Source organism: Papilio polytes, unplaced genomic scaffold (assembly GCF_000836215.1).
Source record: "Papilio polytes unplaced genomic scaffold, Ppol_1.0 DF822511.1, whole genome shotgun sequence".
In the NCBI taxonomy this organism is placed as follows: domain Eukaryota; kingdom Metazoa; phylum Arthropoda; class Insecta; order Lepidoptera; family Papilionidae; genus Papilio; species Papilio polytes.
The window spans coordinates 373,775-389,583 of record NW_013526693.1 but is presented as its reverse complement, the minus strand read 5'-3'; positions in this window follow the sequence as shown (position 1 = coordinate 389,583).

Sequence of the window (15,809 nt, the reverse complement as noted above, 5' to 3'; positions counted from 1 at the left end):
CACCTGCAAGCATTACCTTTCGGATAAAAAAAGAATTGTCCAAATCGGTCCACTAGCGGCGGAGTTATGCCGTAACACACATAAAAAAAAATAAAAAAAAAACATACCGTCAAATTGAATACCTTCTTCTTTTGGGAAGTCGGTCAAAAATATTCTCAAGAAAACAATGCAGTAAAAAGTAACGAAGTAATTTCTTTAAAATAGTAAACCTCCCTTATAGTAGCTGTTATGTCTATATTGTACAATAATTATTATTTTGAAGTCGGTGTCAGTCAATGTAGATTCATTACTTAAACGTAATTATACTTTCAATTGTCAATTGTTATGGTAAAAATGTAGAAAGCCTTACGTAGAAATATCACTGCACACGGCTGACACCGACATCAAAGTAATAATAATTGTACAATATAGACTTAACAGCTACAATAAGGGAGGTGTACTATTTTCAAGGGATTATTTCGTTACTTTTTAGTGTACTGTTTTTTTGAGAATATTTTGTTTTTAGTGTATTTTGTTTGGTAGTTGGTTTTATTTTTTGTTATCATGAAGTTTAGCATTAATATTAGTCCCAATAATTTTTAATGCCTGTTTGTTTTCTAATTTTATATTGTAAATATTAAATGTAGGTGTATGTTTATTGTATTGCGTAATATTTACTAGCATCTATTTGCATTCTTATTTACTAGTCCTCTTTATAACTTGTACATAAATCAGACAACGGCGTTCGCACTGAATTTAAACTTAGCGAACAATAGTCGATTTATCTGTTCCTTTTATTATCTTTAAATGTTATTTATTGTAGTTATTTCGTATAGCGTGCCTCTAAAATGCAGTATATTGAAGTTTTTTATGAGGTTAGTTCCTTTTCAGATTGTAATATACGAGTATGTCATGTCACGTAGTTTAAATCTAGACGGAAAACTATAAGGATAATGTCTCGAAAGACACTAGTGGTTTTTTTTAAATACTTAAATGGTTCTTCCCTTTGATGTCATACGTTAATATCTGATAAAAGTAAAGTAATTTAGTACCTAATGTGTTGATAATAAAACACAATGTTTGACGTTTTCTCGATTTTTAAGAGCTGATAATCGAAGGTTTGTATGACAGTGGTAGAGACAGCCAAACATCTTTGCACGAATGGGCCGGTTCGATGCAATATTACAACCAAACAGAAGACAGGCGTCATGTGCAAGAAAGTGCGCCCACACTTTCGACTAAAATATCGCACAATTGTTTAGTCGCTCTATGATTCCTATGAGCTTATATGGGGGTGCGCACAGTACTCGAAACAGTTGAGTTGACTGCGAAACAATCGACTATCGCACAAGTTAAGTCTAAAATGTTTGCCCGCTCTTACTTTCCACTTTATATAAAAAGTTTTGACAGTTAATTTTAACAATTAAATAAAAGATATCAACTTTTGTTAGCCACATTCAGTAACACTGTATAATACTCGTATAAAGTCCGAGGCATGTTTAACTGTAGTCATTCGACGCCGAATGAAATCGGTCGGTTCATAAAACGGCAGTTAATGCTACATTCATGAGATTTTACACCCGATGTGAGCGACACACACAACTGCGACATAAGCCCTAGGACACACTGCTCAAGCGAACTGTTGGATTAAACAAAACACACTCGTATGTATGACTCATGCTGGCTGTTAGAGCCGACTATACCTTGCCTTATGGAAACAGTATAGCATTACCGCGGTTTTCATTCTTTTAGGACAGTGAGTTTAATCAAGAATCCTGGACGACGCAAACTGTATGCATGAGTTGTTGTGTTTATATATATTATCATTGTGTTCTGTTAATAAATGTGTTTGAAATTGATTTATCTTATTTATATTATACATACGAAAGTTTGGATTTGGATGTATAGATGTTTATTACCAGATAACTCAAGAATGGATGGATGAATCTTGATGATATTCGGTAAAGATGTCTGAAGGAAGACACCTAAATTACCTTTGTAAAAATACATTTTTTTTCGCACAAAATTCCATATTTAATTTTACTACGTAAACCGCTTCCGCCTGTCATCATACCCGCAGTCCGCCATTCCTCCTAGTTGTAGCGCAGTAAATATTATATAAATTTATACGTACTAAAACCCACATCTCGAATTACAATCGTTTATGTGAACGCCAGAGGTTTTATGACAGTTTTTTATTATAACACATTTGAATGCAATAATGTTGGAACACTTATCAATGTAGGGTAGTCGTAAACTGAATGAGCTGACGCAACCAGCACATGTTATCTCTCAGACTATAAATTTGCATCATTTAGATAATGCCTAGTTCATTCATACAGATACTTCGATAGAGCGCACGCATATGACTAAACTATCGCACAACTGTTGTCCGATTGTCGATTGTGTCGCAGACAATTCAACTGTTTAGTTGCGCAACTAAAAATCGAGTAGTGTGCGCACAATATAAGCTAATAAGAATCACAGCGCGACTAAACGGTTCTGCGATAGTTTAGTCAAAGTAAAAGGCCGTAGCAATATGTCGATAAGAGTCGTACTTAGTACCTCTGTCCACTCTTCAACTTACATGCACGTACTGTCAATCATCTTTCGCACCAGTAACTGGCATGCAAGCATGCCAGTGGTCAGTGTATGCAAACCTTAGCGTCGTATCGAGTTCATGATTTTAGTCGTCATCGATTACGGTTATTTATACTTAAAGTTTTTCCCTTTAAACTAAATAAAAAAAGTATTTAACTATCTAATAACTAACTAGTTACCTTATTCAAATATATATGTTAAACATAATAAAGTATTCAACGTTATTGTCATCGAAGGGAAATATCAAAAACAATAATAAAATCACAAGAAACACTATAAAGTTAACACAAACATTTCCTCATAAAACAGTCCACCTGTCAGATTTATGTCACAGATTATATCGCGTACTGTCTTTTAAATAAACGCCACAGTAGCATTAATAATATTGACCACTACAAAGCGTAATACAAAACATGTACCAGAAGGCACAATAATTTTGTTATGATCCTATTGTGTGACGTTCATTGACGGTTTTGTAGGAACAAAAATATTCTTCATTGAACCAAGCAAGTGTTGTATTTGTTATAAGCGAATATTCAAACTGTACGATTGTATATTGGTGTGAGGAGTAGCGAGAAGTTCGAATGCGCGGTAAAGGGCTGTCCACACGGGCCGTGTCGCGGTCGTCGCATAATTTTCACATTCAATCAAACGTGAAACCCACTTCTTGATAGCTTTGCCGTATTTATAGTCCGGACGTTGTTTATTTATTGAAATTATAAAATAAATTATCTACTGGAATTGTTTTATCTTAAGCGGAATTTTTATGACTATATTTGTAAGAATAAATTATTTAAACTTTTGATTTAGGAAGGATCCCATGTTTATATTTCTGAAAGTTTATTCCCTTCCTAGTTGCAGAATTAATTAAATTAAACAGGTATTTTAATTGATTTAATCTATAATTGAAACTGAAAAATAATTTAGACGTAGATACGGAATTAATTTTCATTGTTAAAATTATTTGTAAACTTGACTATGAATAGAACACTAAGCAGTGAATTAACTTGCGCGCGCGCACCCGCGCCGCTCACATTTATTTCTTTATTTATCCGCGGCCAATAAGGCCTACATTCAAATAGTTCATTAGGCAGAGCAGCGACATCTTACGGCCCTTTATATGCGAAACTCGTTTGTGTATTTTATTTAACTGCTTCTCGTTGAAAACGTCGCGACACACAGACCACAAGAACGGAAAGTGTCGTGAGAACCTCGAGGGAATGTGCTGTTTTACAAATGATTTAGTATAATAACTATCTTATTAAACTACAAATACATGAGTTATTTGCGATAATTACTAAGTTTTGTATTGTGTATTTTTAGAACGGTTGGCAGCTTATGTTTTCTGTATCCCCTAATGAGTTTTGTATCAATTAGGTTTGAAAATAACAACCATATGAAAACATGTGTATTCAGTAAGTTTCCCTTAAAGTTTTTCTTTCTTTATTTAGGTACACTTCACTGAAATATTAAATTTCTAGGCGGTTATTGACTGGTGCATGTTGGCCATCGTTGGCGGCGGTGTGTTACGGCCGTGGGGCTGCAAATCATTGCGTGAGACGCGTATATACGATCGGTGCGACGACATACTGCAATGGGAACGGAAAGCCATTACAGCTGTGGACAAGGCCCAAACTAGGATCGAGCTGTCATTCTGATTGCTTACACAAGACATGCTTACTAATTTGTATAGATTATTCTTGGTATTTGTAAAAAAAATACACAATTTCCTACAAATGTTAAAAAGGCCTTTTTGCACATTTGAATGTTCTATAAATATTCGATTTACTTGTAAAATAAACAATTAAGAAGAAAAACATTATTATCTCATTTAATAATAAATAACATATGTAAGTATTTTGTTTTAAATTATCTTTATAGAGTACGGTTCAATAATCTTTTCAGAATGTACAATCTAAATTATATTCGTTACGACTTTTACTACACCTCCTACGAAAGTAGTAGTCAAAACACTTTGGAAAATTTATGTGAAATCGACGAAAATAACGTTATATATAGCTGAGCTTGTTTTGTATAGCTCGTCACTAAAATCGACTAGTGATGGGGCATTGACGTTAAAAATAATCTCGATAAATCGAGTCGGAGATCAAAGCGGGAACAAATCGGGCGGGCGGAGCGCGTGATGCAAGAACGTTTACAAAATTTTGGATGCGGTATTTAATTAAATGTTACTTTTAATATATTCATCTGAGTACTTTATCTTAATTTTAATTTAACTAATACTGTGTGAGGTCAAATTAAGAAACTAGAAGTACTTAAATGTACAAATATTGAAAAAAAAGGGGATATCTACAAATTACAATCAATTTTAAAACTTCAAATTTGAATGTTTTTCAGGTTTCATTTAATGTGCTAAAAAATAAGATAGAGATAAAATAATATGTATCCAGAATTATTTTAGAAGAATATCCTCCTAAGTTGTTAATCTTAGTACTTCCATGTCGCTCATTTTCAATTAATTTAAATTATTACCCAAACAGTGGGCGCAGCGTCGACCACTGTAAACTTACATCCAATTTATTGTAACTGCTCTAACATTTTACACTTTTTATTGTACGCGGCGTAACAGCGCGGAAGTAGACGTCGATAATGTTAAATACCAATATGTCGTATATTTAAAAGCATTAAAATTACAACAGACTTGTTTTACATTAGATTTGCGTAAATCCATTATCGATTCTAGCAATCGGAAGTTAACATCTGTTTTGCATAAACAGAAGAAAGGCCGGTTTTTTACTCGCCTTTGAGAAATAGTGAGCTTTTTAATTTTTTCAGTCATTAAATCAAATAGTTGTGTAAGTAGTTCTTCATTTACAGAGTAACTAAATGTAAACAAAGTAATTACGTTTCGTGTGTGATTAGAAGTATGAACTGAGTCTGAAATTGGGTGTTCCTCCATTGCAACATTCGGACAGAATTGCGTTCCCTTTTGAAGGCACACAAACTTCCTGACATCGAGTAGACTTTATGCATCAACGTGAGATTTGAATCGGTGTGAACCCAACTTAACAAACCTTTTGCCTCATAAAGGTTCTTTATGAAACATATGCTGCTATTGAACTGCCTAATGATCACTTATTTCATTTAGAAAATATCTGAGAGTAGAGTCTGTAATAGAGACACACACCTTCTTTTTAAAGAAAACACTGTTAAAATAGTTCTGAATTTTATTTTCCAATATCTAATCCGAAAGTTTTCGCATGCGATGTCGCAGCGTGATTTACTCCCAGCCAGAAAGGAGATACGAGGGGGGTGTGACAGGTCAGGGTGGGGGGAACGGGAAGAACACTTGACTAATAAAAAACACCCCGACGCCCTCCTGACTGATGCGACAATTAATTTAATCCCATTTCTCTGCGTCTACCGAGCAGTCAGGGTTGTTGAAAACCTATGCACTGCGAGCAAAAACTACCCACGTGAAATATCTTTAAGGAAGTTAACAAATTGACGTGTGAGCTGTGAAAAGATCGAAGGTAATATGTTAGAGACTCTGTAGAACTGCAGTTACAGACCGAATACTATTTGTAAGTTAAGAAAGAGGTAAAAAAGCAATTATTTTAAGCATATGAGCTTTCTTCTCTAATAGAAGGAGCTATTCATGATTCAAGTTAACGTCTGGCTGTTATCCGTGTCTTGTATTTTTACATTTTTAATTTTGATGTTTAGATTTTTGGTGTGATATTTGTGTCAGCCCTCGGGGTCGCGAGCAGACATCAGCGCGGCAGGCGGCTATTAAACAAGACTAATTGAGCGATAAATTTCAGACGGGAGACGATATAAAAACGAACGGCCCCAGAGAAAAATCCTAGATGAAGGAATATTGAAAGCGGGCCGCCGGGAATTGATTACTGTCAATTAGGGCTGCCACTCCGCCGTCGGGGCCAGATGCTAACTCGATTCTATTAGTATTCCGATCGCCGTTGTGTGGGACTGCTTTTATTTTTTTCCGTTTGTCAGATCTCCATCGCCTCCGCTGTGCCAAATTCGATGTCGCTGACAATTTGATTAATACCGTTTAAAACATCTCGACATTTTATAATACGTTTTGATAGATGACTAATGTAATTGGCAGAGAATTTGTCTCGCTGTTTGATCACAATATTTACTATTGATGTTTGGAGGAAATTTAATAAATTGACAACTGAAATCGATTCACATGCGTTTGAAGTGCATATCGATTCATTCACTTTAATCGATATTACTAAGCGTGTCACCTCACTATGAATCTAAAACTGATATATGTCAAATGTGACCTAATAAATTGGCCTTTAGTAATCTCAATAGAGACTCGATTCACAAATAAATAAGAGTAAAATGTAAACTTAATTAAGCGATTGTTTGCGGTACACTGCTGCATTACATGCAACAGGCAAAGCCCCTGTTATGTTAATTCAATCAAATATAGTGCATGCAATATCATTGGTCGAATTAAAACAATGTAGGTCCGCGTATTTCATCGGCGTGTACACATTACCTGTCACAATAAATAAATATTAATGTGCGTTAGTGTAGAGATATATTGCGGTGTTATGCGTCGTGTCGCCGCCGCCGCTCGCCGCGGCCAAACGGATGCCATTGTACGCGGCGATTGTTAATTTATTTGAGATATTAATGCTATGTTTCTTGTTATATTATTTTGAATAATAATAACTATAGTTAGATAGTCTTTCGTTCTGATTCCAAATTACTAAAAAACTTCTATAGCGTTTTAAATCTACAAATTAGTTAATATCGTTAAGATAAAAACATTTGTAAAATAAAACCATTTTCATTTATGTGAATTCCTTGTAAATCCACTTTATTTTGGGAATAAATAACAATAGATTGTGAAAGAGGCAAAAAGCGAAGTAAAATATAAATGTATTCAAAAAGACAATATATTTTAACGTTTCAGTTGTAATCTGATTCTTATAGCGCGATATTACACGTATTGTGCGCCGCACAATGCGACAATATAACTTTTCAACCTCGTTTTTGTGTGAACATGACTGATTGTCCGTCCTTTCAACAAAGTGAACACAATCCTTCTACCAATAACAACAGTACAACATAAAAATCAAACAATAATTCTACGTACATTGCCGTTTTACTTTTGCCAGTTTAAAATAATTGGAGTTCAAAGCGAGCAATGTATAACAGTGTGTAGTTTGCGTCGTATGAAACGTGTGAATGTATAGTGGTGTGCCGCCGGGAGTCATGTCGATTAATAACATTTACAAGATGAAAGCCGTCGCGCTGTTAGTCGCGATGCGTTCCACAAATAAAAAGCAGCTTTATCCGATAACTCAGCTGGGGATACTTACCCGCGCGGTGACCACACGGCACGATATTAAATAAATATTATTACTACAAAAGTTTGTATGTCTATCTATGCATTTATAAGTTTGTGTACAATACAAAATACCCCAGAAATTTTACAGCAATGTGGACGAGTCATTTTACACAGAGTTAAACACTTGCGTGAGTTTACTCGGTAAAGCGCCATCTAGTTAACCTTTCGGAAATAAATTTTATGGGTACCTTGCCGTTACTGCAGACGAACAGTTTATCTCAAAAGGCTACTCATTAATTTTATTTTTATTTCTCCACGAATGAAGTCGTGGACAAAAGTTAGTATTTACTATTTATAAATTGGTAACGTCCATGACATCCGCATGCGAAAGGTTAATTACCTTTAATGAGTATTATAAATCTTTTCTATTCTAATTAAGTTAAAAAAGTGTTGCTTTTGTCATGTTTAAAAAATTAAATGTCAAGTAAGCCAACTTAAAATGCTACGTAAAACAATGAATATAAAATTAACATAAGAATTGTTTTTGTTCGAATAATAAAAATAAATATGTCATTCTTTAAACAATAAACAGTTTATATGACATAGTAATAAAAATGATTATGCTATTTGTGTCAGCTTATAATTTATTCCACGTTTCTTATCTACGTGTTACTAATAATGTTAATGTAACGCAGTTACTTTTATTATAATTTATCGACACTATTAAATTTTATTAACGCTATTAGCATAGCCGCGGATGTGCACAACACTGATTAGCATCCAAATTGAAAGAATAATATGACATTTGATACGGAATAGATTGAGTGTCACAATTATTTTTAATTGACGAGGAACATGTATGGCTACCTGTTTGAGCACTGCTGTCAAAATTAAACCTTCAAAACATATATTTTCTTATTTTAAACGCTATAAGAACGTTCGTTTTTACTAATTTAACTGGTAATTTAATTAATGCCCGCTTTGACAGTCTTCAACAGCTCGAAAATTAATAAAACAGTAGAACAAGTTGACTTCTTGAATTTTTAATGACATAGGTTAAGTTTTTTGTCATGTTTTTAATTGAGTTTAATATTCTATCCAGTTGATATGTAGATGACCATTTCATCACTTTACTTTTTTACGTTAAATTCAATGCATTTATCTGTAAAAGGACACAACTAGGGTATTAAAAATATGTTGAAAAAAAAAATAGTAAGGAATAAAGGAAATCCGAGAATGTGTGTATTGATGGGCACATTAGGGGAACTCATGAAATAATACTGTGTGCAACTAATAGGTGGGACGGGCGTTAAGGAGGGCATAAATTAGTCGATGTTGTGACGCCGCGGTGCGCCATCTGTTTGTCGATATGTCACGGCACAACACTACGTACCTTCATAGAGCTGTTATCGTGTGACAAATTCGAATTAGTACGAGCGCGTGGACAGGGAATAAATGGAGCGGCGAAACTTTACAGGATTTTATATCACGCTTATTAATTTAGGTTTTTATAGCTCCTTTACAGTTTTCTTTACAGATAAATGAATATACTAAAATTTATTGGAATTAACACTTAACTTGTTGATAAATAAAGTACACATATTTCAATAGATAAAGCTACGAGAATTGGTTAAATAAAGTTAAAGGCATTTTTATATTAAACGTATTAAAAAACAAATTTAATTTAATTGCAAAAATGGTATCAACTGCTCTATAGAACAGTCGAGGTTGAAGAAATCGTTATTTTTGATCTGAAGCTCCCATGCGATGATAGTTCGCGACATTTGTGAGCAAGTCGACCGGCTTTTTCAGTCTTCTAATCGCCACGCATATATCTTTACGTGGCGGCGGTTAGACGCGCGGTTTGTGGGCCAAACATGTTGAAAAAGCCGAACGAATCGTTTCAATAATAGCCGCTCTGAGACTGAAATATTGTCGAATGGCAACCATAAAAATGTTAGTTTATATTGCAGACGCCAAGACGTGAGTAGTGATGTGCGCGCGCGCATGCGGATGTCGACCGATTTGTGTAAGGGAGAAGATCGCAATTGGGGTGCACGTGTTTGATACGACGATGGAGACTTGTGGGGATGACTGTAAGATAATAAATAAAGATTCCGAGGCTAGGTTAATCGCAGTCAGACGCGCAACGACAATCTGTTATTGTCACATAATTTAAGGAATGGGGGATTAATTTAATTTGAGCACTTTATTACTGACGATACTGGAGATAGTTTTATTTCTGGCTGACATTATTCTTCTGGATAATACATTTATTTCACGGGTGACGAATTTTTATGTCTTTGTGAGTTATGAATATTTTTTATAACTTAATTGTTCTTTTTCCAGATATAAAATTCAATAGTAAAGTTTTGTGGATATGAGGTAGGTATATAGGGTGTGTAAATCTCTTTTAATATGATAATAATAATGACACCGCAAACATCTCTTTGTTCTGAGCGGGCTCAATGGCTGACCCGGTTTGACTGACGACAGATGTGTCGATAGACGCCTTTTCACACGAAGGTAGAACTATAAAGCAGAGCAATTGTCCATACAGTACTTGTATTATTGTGGCAGTGAGTGTGCGTCCAGACATTAGCTATGTTGTCTACTCTACATTTATCTGCCTTCGTGTGAAATAGCATAAGACGCGCTTCTTTCATGTGGTTGAGACAAAGCAATTAGACAATACTCTCTTAAGCGCACATAATGTTACCATTGCTTTTGAGATCTGGTTTTAAGCTCTCTTTTCATCTTTTTGTTTTAAAGAATATTATTAGACCGTTTGTTTAGTTTGAATAATACTCGATTAGAATTTTAGTGTTTATGATATTGTGCATATTAGTTACTAATGTTGCCTATATTTAAGCGCTTATAAATTAATATAAAATTGCATATTATTAGATATAGAATCAATTCTAATAACGATTTATTTTGATAATTTGATATCATCGTCTTAATTTCAATTTAGGTAGCAAACATTTCGACACGCATTTAAATAAAACTATATTATGAATATTAATATTTTCATCAAATGTTATAATTATTTTCTTACGTAATCTAAATGTTGATTTTGTGTGACATCAAGAGAATTTTATTATAATTTAATGTGTTAAAATATGAGTACGGAAAAGCAATTTGATTACATTATTTTTAATATTGCCAACACATTATTGGAACGTTAACCAATTTACTGGAAGTGGCCATTCAATAACGAACGTCGCATATCGAGTGGAAAACAAGAGCACAACGGAAAGAGTACAACCTTATAATTAGAAATGTAACAAATCACCAATCCATTAGCGACGCGGCCGGGAGATTAACGACGCGCCGGGAATAACGCGGCAATTACCCCGGAGAGTCCCGGCGACGTTCCCGGGGGATCAGACGAGTCCCGGGTACTAGCATCGTTCCCGGTGAAAAATGCGCCTCGCGTCCAGACCTTTTGATGTGTAAGCGTTGAAAAATGACCGCGCGAGGTTCTTTATTAGAGACTATATTTTACCATCTTTTTTAATAGCCGACTTGTAAGGAAATTTTGTTAAACAATTGCCCATACGAGTGTTTGTTAACCTATTGACTGCTCTGTAATTTGTAATAAAGCGTTATATGTGTTTGTAAAGGGGTATTGTGTAAGAAGTCTTCTTCAAAAGAAAATGATACTGGCCGTTTATAATTGGTGTGTTTATAATTCTTTTCTTCTTTTTTTAATTCATCTCAACTCGTGTTACGTTATCTGTGGCCGGCTGTCCCGAGTTGACAGTGACAGTGACAGCCCGCCAATGTGCCAATTTAAATGTAACAGTGAAACCCCGGGCAGAGTCGTCGCCTCGCTCCAGCGGCACACAAAAAATAATTAATGGCCCGACTAATGAATACTATGTCTGTTTACAGCGGGTACAGACACCAACACAATACACAGATAATAAACTTAAATAAGTTAATAAAAAATAAACGGTTTTTTTATTAAATAAACTTTATAAATTTAATTTACTTCTTCATTTAATATTATTAGGATTAACCGTCATTTACATTTTATACAAAAAAAAACTGATAAAACTCACTTATATTATAAATGCGAATGTAGATGCATGGATGGATGTTTGGTAAAGTTTGTAGCTGCTGTACGGATATCGATGTTATTTGTCTTAGATGTCGAGAATAGTCTGGAACACATAGAATACTTGCTTTTGTTTTTTTAAATTTCACGCGGCCGTAACAATATTAGAGTCGACATCAGTCTTACCTTCACTTGTGTTGCGGACGGTACCTATGCGGGGTGGAGTTAGCACTGATTTATTCGGATCATTTCCGCCACTCCTCGCCGCGGCCGCCATCGGTAAATTAACCGACAACTGCATTTTGTTGTTGACTGTACCCTCCTCGTTGTTCCATTCATGTAACAATATCCTAGTTTCCCTTTCATTGAATCAAATACACGTTTATCACAAATTGTTACTCGACCAAACATTTATTGTATTTAATTTAAAAGCAACCACAATCAATATTTTTGTCATTTTTTTTATAATAAAAGGCAAACAAGTGGCGAGGACACCGAGATGGTTAAGGACGCCCAGACATCCGCAACACCAGAAGAACTACAGGAAGAGAACAAGAAAGGTTTTAGTCAAAATGTTTTATTTGCTATTGACATATAATAATTACGTTCCTTTTCAAGCTTCACATTAAATCTTTGAACTGATTTATACAAGTTAGAGAGAGATGCATGTTAACATAACATCTAAATTACTCTCTACATAAGCCATCAATCTCGAATTACTCCCATTTTACACATGCCTAATAAAGCAAGTAAATAATTAATAGATAGAATATGTTTAAAACGCTACTGTTAGTAATAATGTGGTCGCCGTAAGCTGTTAGCAATAACTCAAACAAACCGCGCAACCCGCGCCACTAAGCTTCACAATGAATCTAAACTTCCTTTGTGATTAGGCTTATAATAATAAACTACGCCGGATATCCTGAATGCCAACCACTTGCAATAAATATCGCTGTAATCACAACGCAATAAGGTCGAATATCGTGTGCGCTTCGAACATGAGATTGTGTCGGGCGACTTGTTAGTTTTGACACAGAGCAAACAGATGGACCATTTTTAATGATATAATTGCAATTTATTATTATGGAATAATTAAATAATGATAAAATTATTGGCTATTAAAACCTGTGTATAACACGCAATTACTTGTTTATCTTTTACCTATCTAGTAGATTTAAAAATAAATAATAAATTACATTTATTTTATTAGATGGAATGTGTGTGGTAAAGTTGATAGTGATCTCAGATAGTGATAGTTTGCAAGAAATTTAAAAATTAATTTACCTTACAAACAGTTCATCTGTTTAGCTACACTGTGGCACAACTTAGCGGTATGATGTGTTAGTTTTGGGTACAAAGGGCTAATTTGTGCGGCAGTTAGCGGCTGACGATATTTCAGCGTGTGTTTGTTCAGGTTGTTTGCACTCCTGTTAGCGGCCCCGGTTCTGCGTATTTGTTTGCGGCTGAGATGAGCAGGATTACGTGCACGACGTGCCTGCCGTGTCACATTCTATATATACATAATATTATATTAAATAACTTTCCATAATACTCTTGCAAATTATCTAAACATCACTCGGGATTTCAAGTTTCGACAAATTAAAAACATGCATAATACTTGAGAGATGTATTGGTCCATGCAATATCAAAACCAGTCCAAACTATTCAAGACGTACACTCGTGTACACCAGTGGCGCGTCACTCACTCGTCTACGGCACTGTACCTGTCAATTAGCCTGAATTACACGAGGCTTTTTTCACTGGGACCCATTTGTGTTGGTTTGTCTTTGAATGCCTTTTTCAATGTTATTTTACATTTTATCTAAGTAATCTCTTTTTGTTAAAAAAAATAGTAGATTTTTGTTAATTTACTAATATTTCCTTTAACCACTCCAACTAAGCTCTAGGCTTGTGCTAGGATATGGTCCACGACAATAGTCGAATGGCGGGATTCGAACCCTCGACCGCGAGATCGGTAGTCCGTACCCCAAACCATTAGGCTATTGGCGCTTTTACAAGTTACTTTCTTGGATGAACTTTTTATAAGATTAGTATAGATGTTTAGATTTAATTAAGTCTAATTCAAAAATTGTACAACTAAGAGCTACTACAGATATGATCAAACTATCGACCGCTAAAAAGTTTATTTTAATACATCATAAAAAGTTAATACATTTAAACCTATCTCTTGTTACTTCGGGTATTAACATGCAATCAGCATACGAACACAGGGCTGTATCCAATTGATATAATTATTAATGTGTCCGGTCTCGAGTATCGTGTATCGAGTATCGAAAGCTGCAGGACATGTGGCGGCGAATAAAAGCTTTTTTAAATAAATGACTTTCATCGAGCTGCAAACGTGGCAACGTAAGTAGCGACTTCCTGCCACTCGACGTCACGTCGAGGAAACGATAAATAAGCCTCCAAGCACGCAAGTGCTCGCGAATTCCAGCTCACACTTTTATGACGCAAAAACATTCTACTTTCAAATAAAATTAAAGTGTACACGTAATGTAGATACAGCTTTTGTATGATAATTAAAGATATTGGACGGCTTTACGGTACTTATACCTTTTTGTAGTTAAATTTATTTTTAAACTAAGTCGATTCAACTAAGTCGTAGTTGCATTTTACTAGATGTTTTTATTAAACTACATTATCAAATATTTTATTCGTATTAATGTCTTCGTTCATCCGCTAAGTAGTCGGACGCTATCCATCAAAGAGCCTTTGTAAAACACGAGCTGTTTAAAAACAAAGATCATCAATAACCCAAAGCCCTCCTGTCTATTATGTAAATGACGCGGCGTACAATAAATAATTTATAGCCAGACCTAGGAGTTGTAAAGGGCATGACTCGGCCGCGAACGCGATACAAACCGAGAAAAATGATCCCTCGGTTACAGCGTTCCCACGTCACTTTTGATGTTAAAATGAATAATAATGATGTGTGCGCTGTCGGTACACTTTTGTACTAGATGTGGTTTGGAATTAGCGTTAATTGGTTTGCCAATGTCGAGGACCTCGCTCAGCTGTCACTAATTACTGCATTATAAAACAGTAATTTAATTTGTAACAAATAAAATAACCAAGGTAATGAGGATAACTGCGTACCGAAGACGTATCACCGTGAGAATGCTGTTCAAAATTTCTCATTAAATTCAAATGTAGATAATGTAATTCTTTCTGTGAATTTTGAACTTAATATATGCTTTTAAGTGGAAGTTGTAAACCCCATATCCGTCACATAAACCTAACAAGATACTCTTGGAAGTCGGTAATAAATTTTTTTGAGGTTATAAATTATCAGCAAGGAACTGGCGATGGGGCAGACCACTGACGCTGATCGCCGCGTGACGTCCTGCATAATAATTACTTTTACAAAAAGTTCCATTACAAGCTCTGAGCAGAATCATAATGTTACTTTAATAGGAGACGAGTCACATGTGTGTTCTTAAAGCGAAGAGATTGTTTTAACATTTTAAATAAAGAAATACGTTCTTAATAACTTGGAATGGGACTGGCCGTCGGTGGTCGGTACGTTCACCTGCATTGTTCATGCGTTCATTACGTGGACGTTAATACGGCGAGCCATCCATCTGGTGTCAGTAAATAAGCCGCGTCCGACTCCGTGTCCAAATCCGACGAGGTGTCAGCGTCGCGCCGACAGCGACTGACTGATTAATGCCGCGCCGACAATGCGCTCCCCTTTTACAATTCACACAAACACACCCATTATTTTGCTACTGTCCACAAATAATTTATCGCGTACGAGCGTGATGAATGCCTAATTCGTGGCTTTCGGTCGTGTTGCGATGCTGAGATATGATTCTATTGCGATATTGCGCATTGCAACTGCTGTCCGCAGCC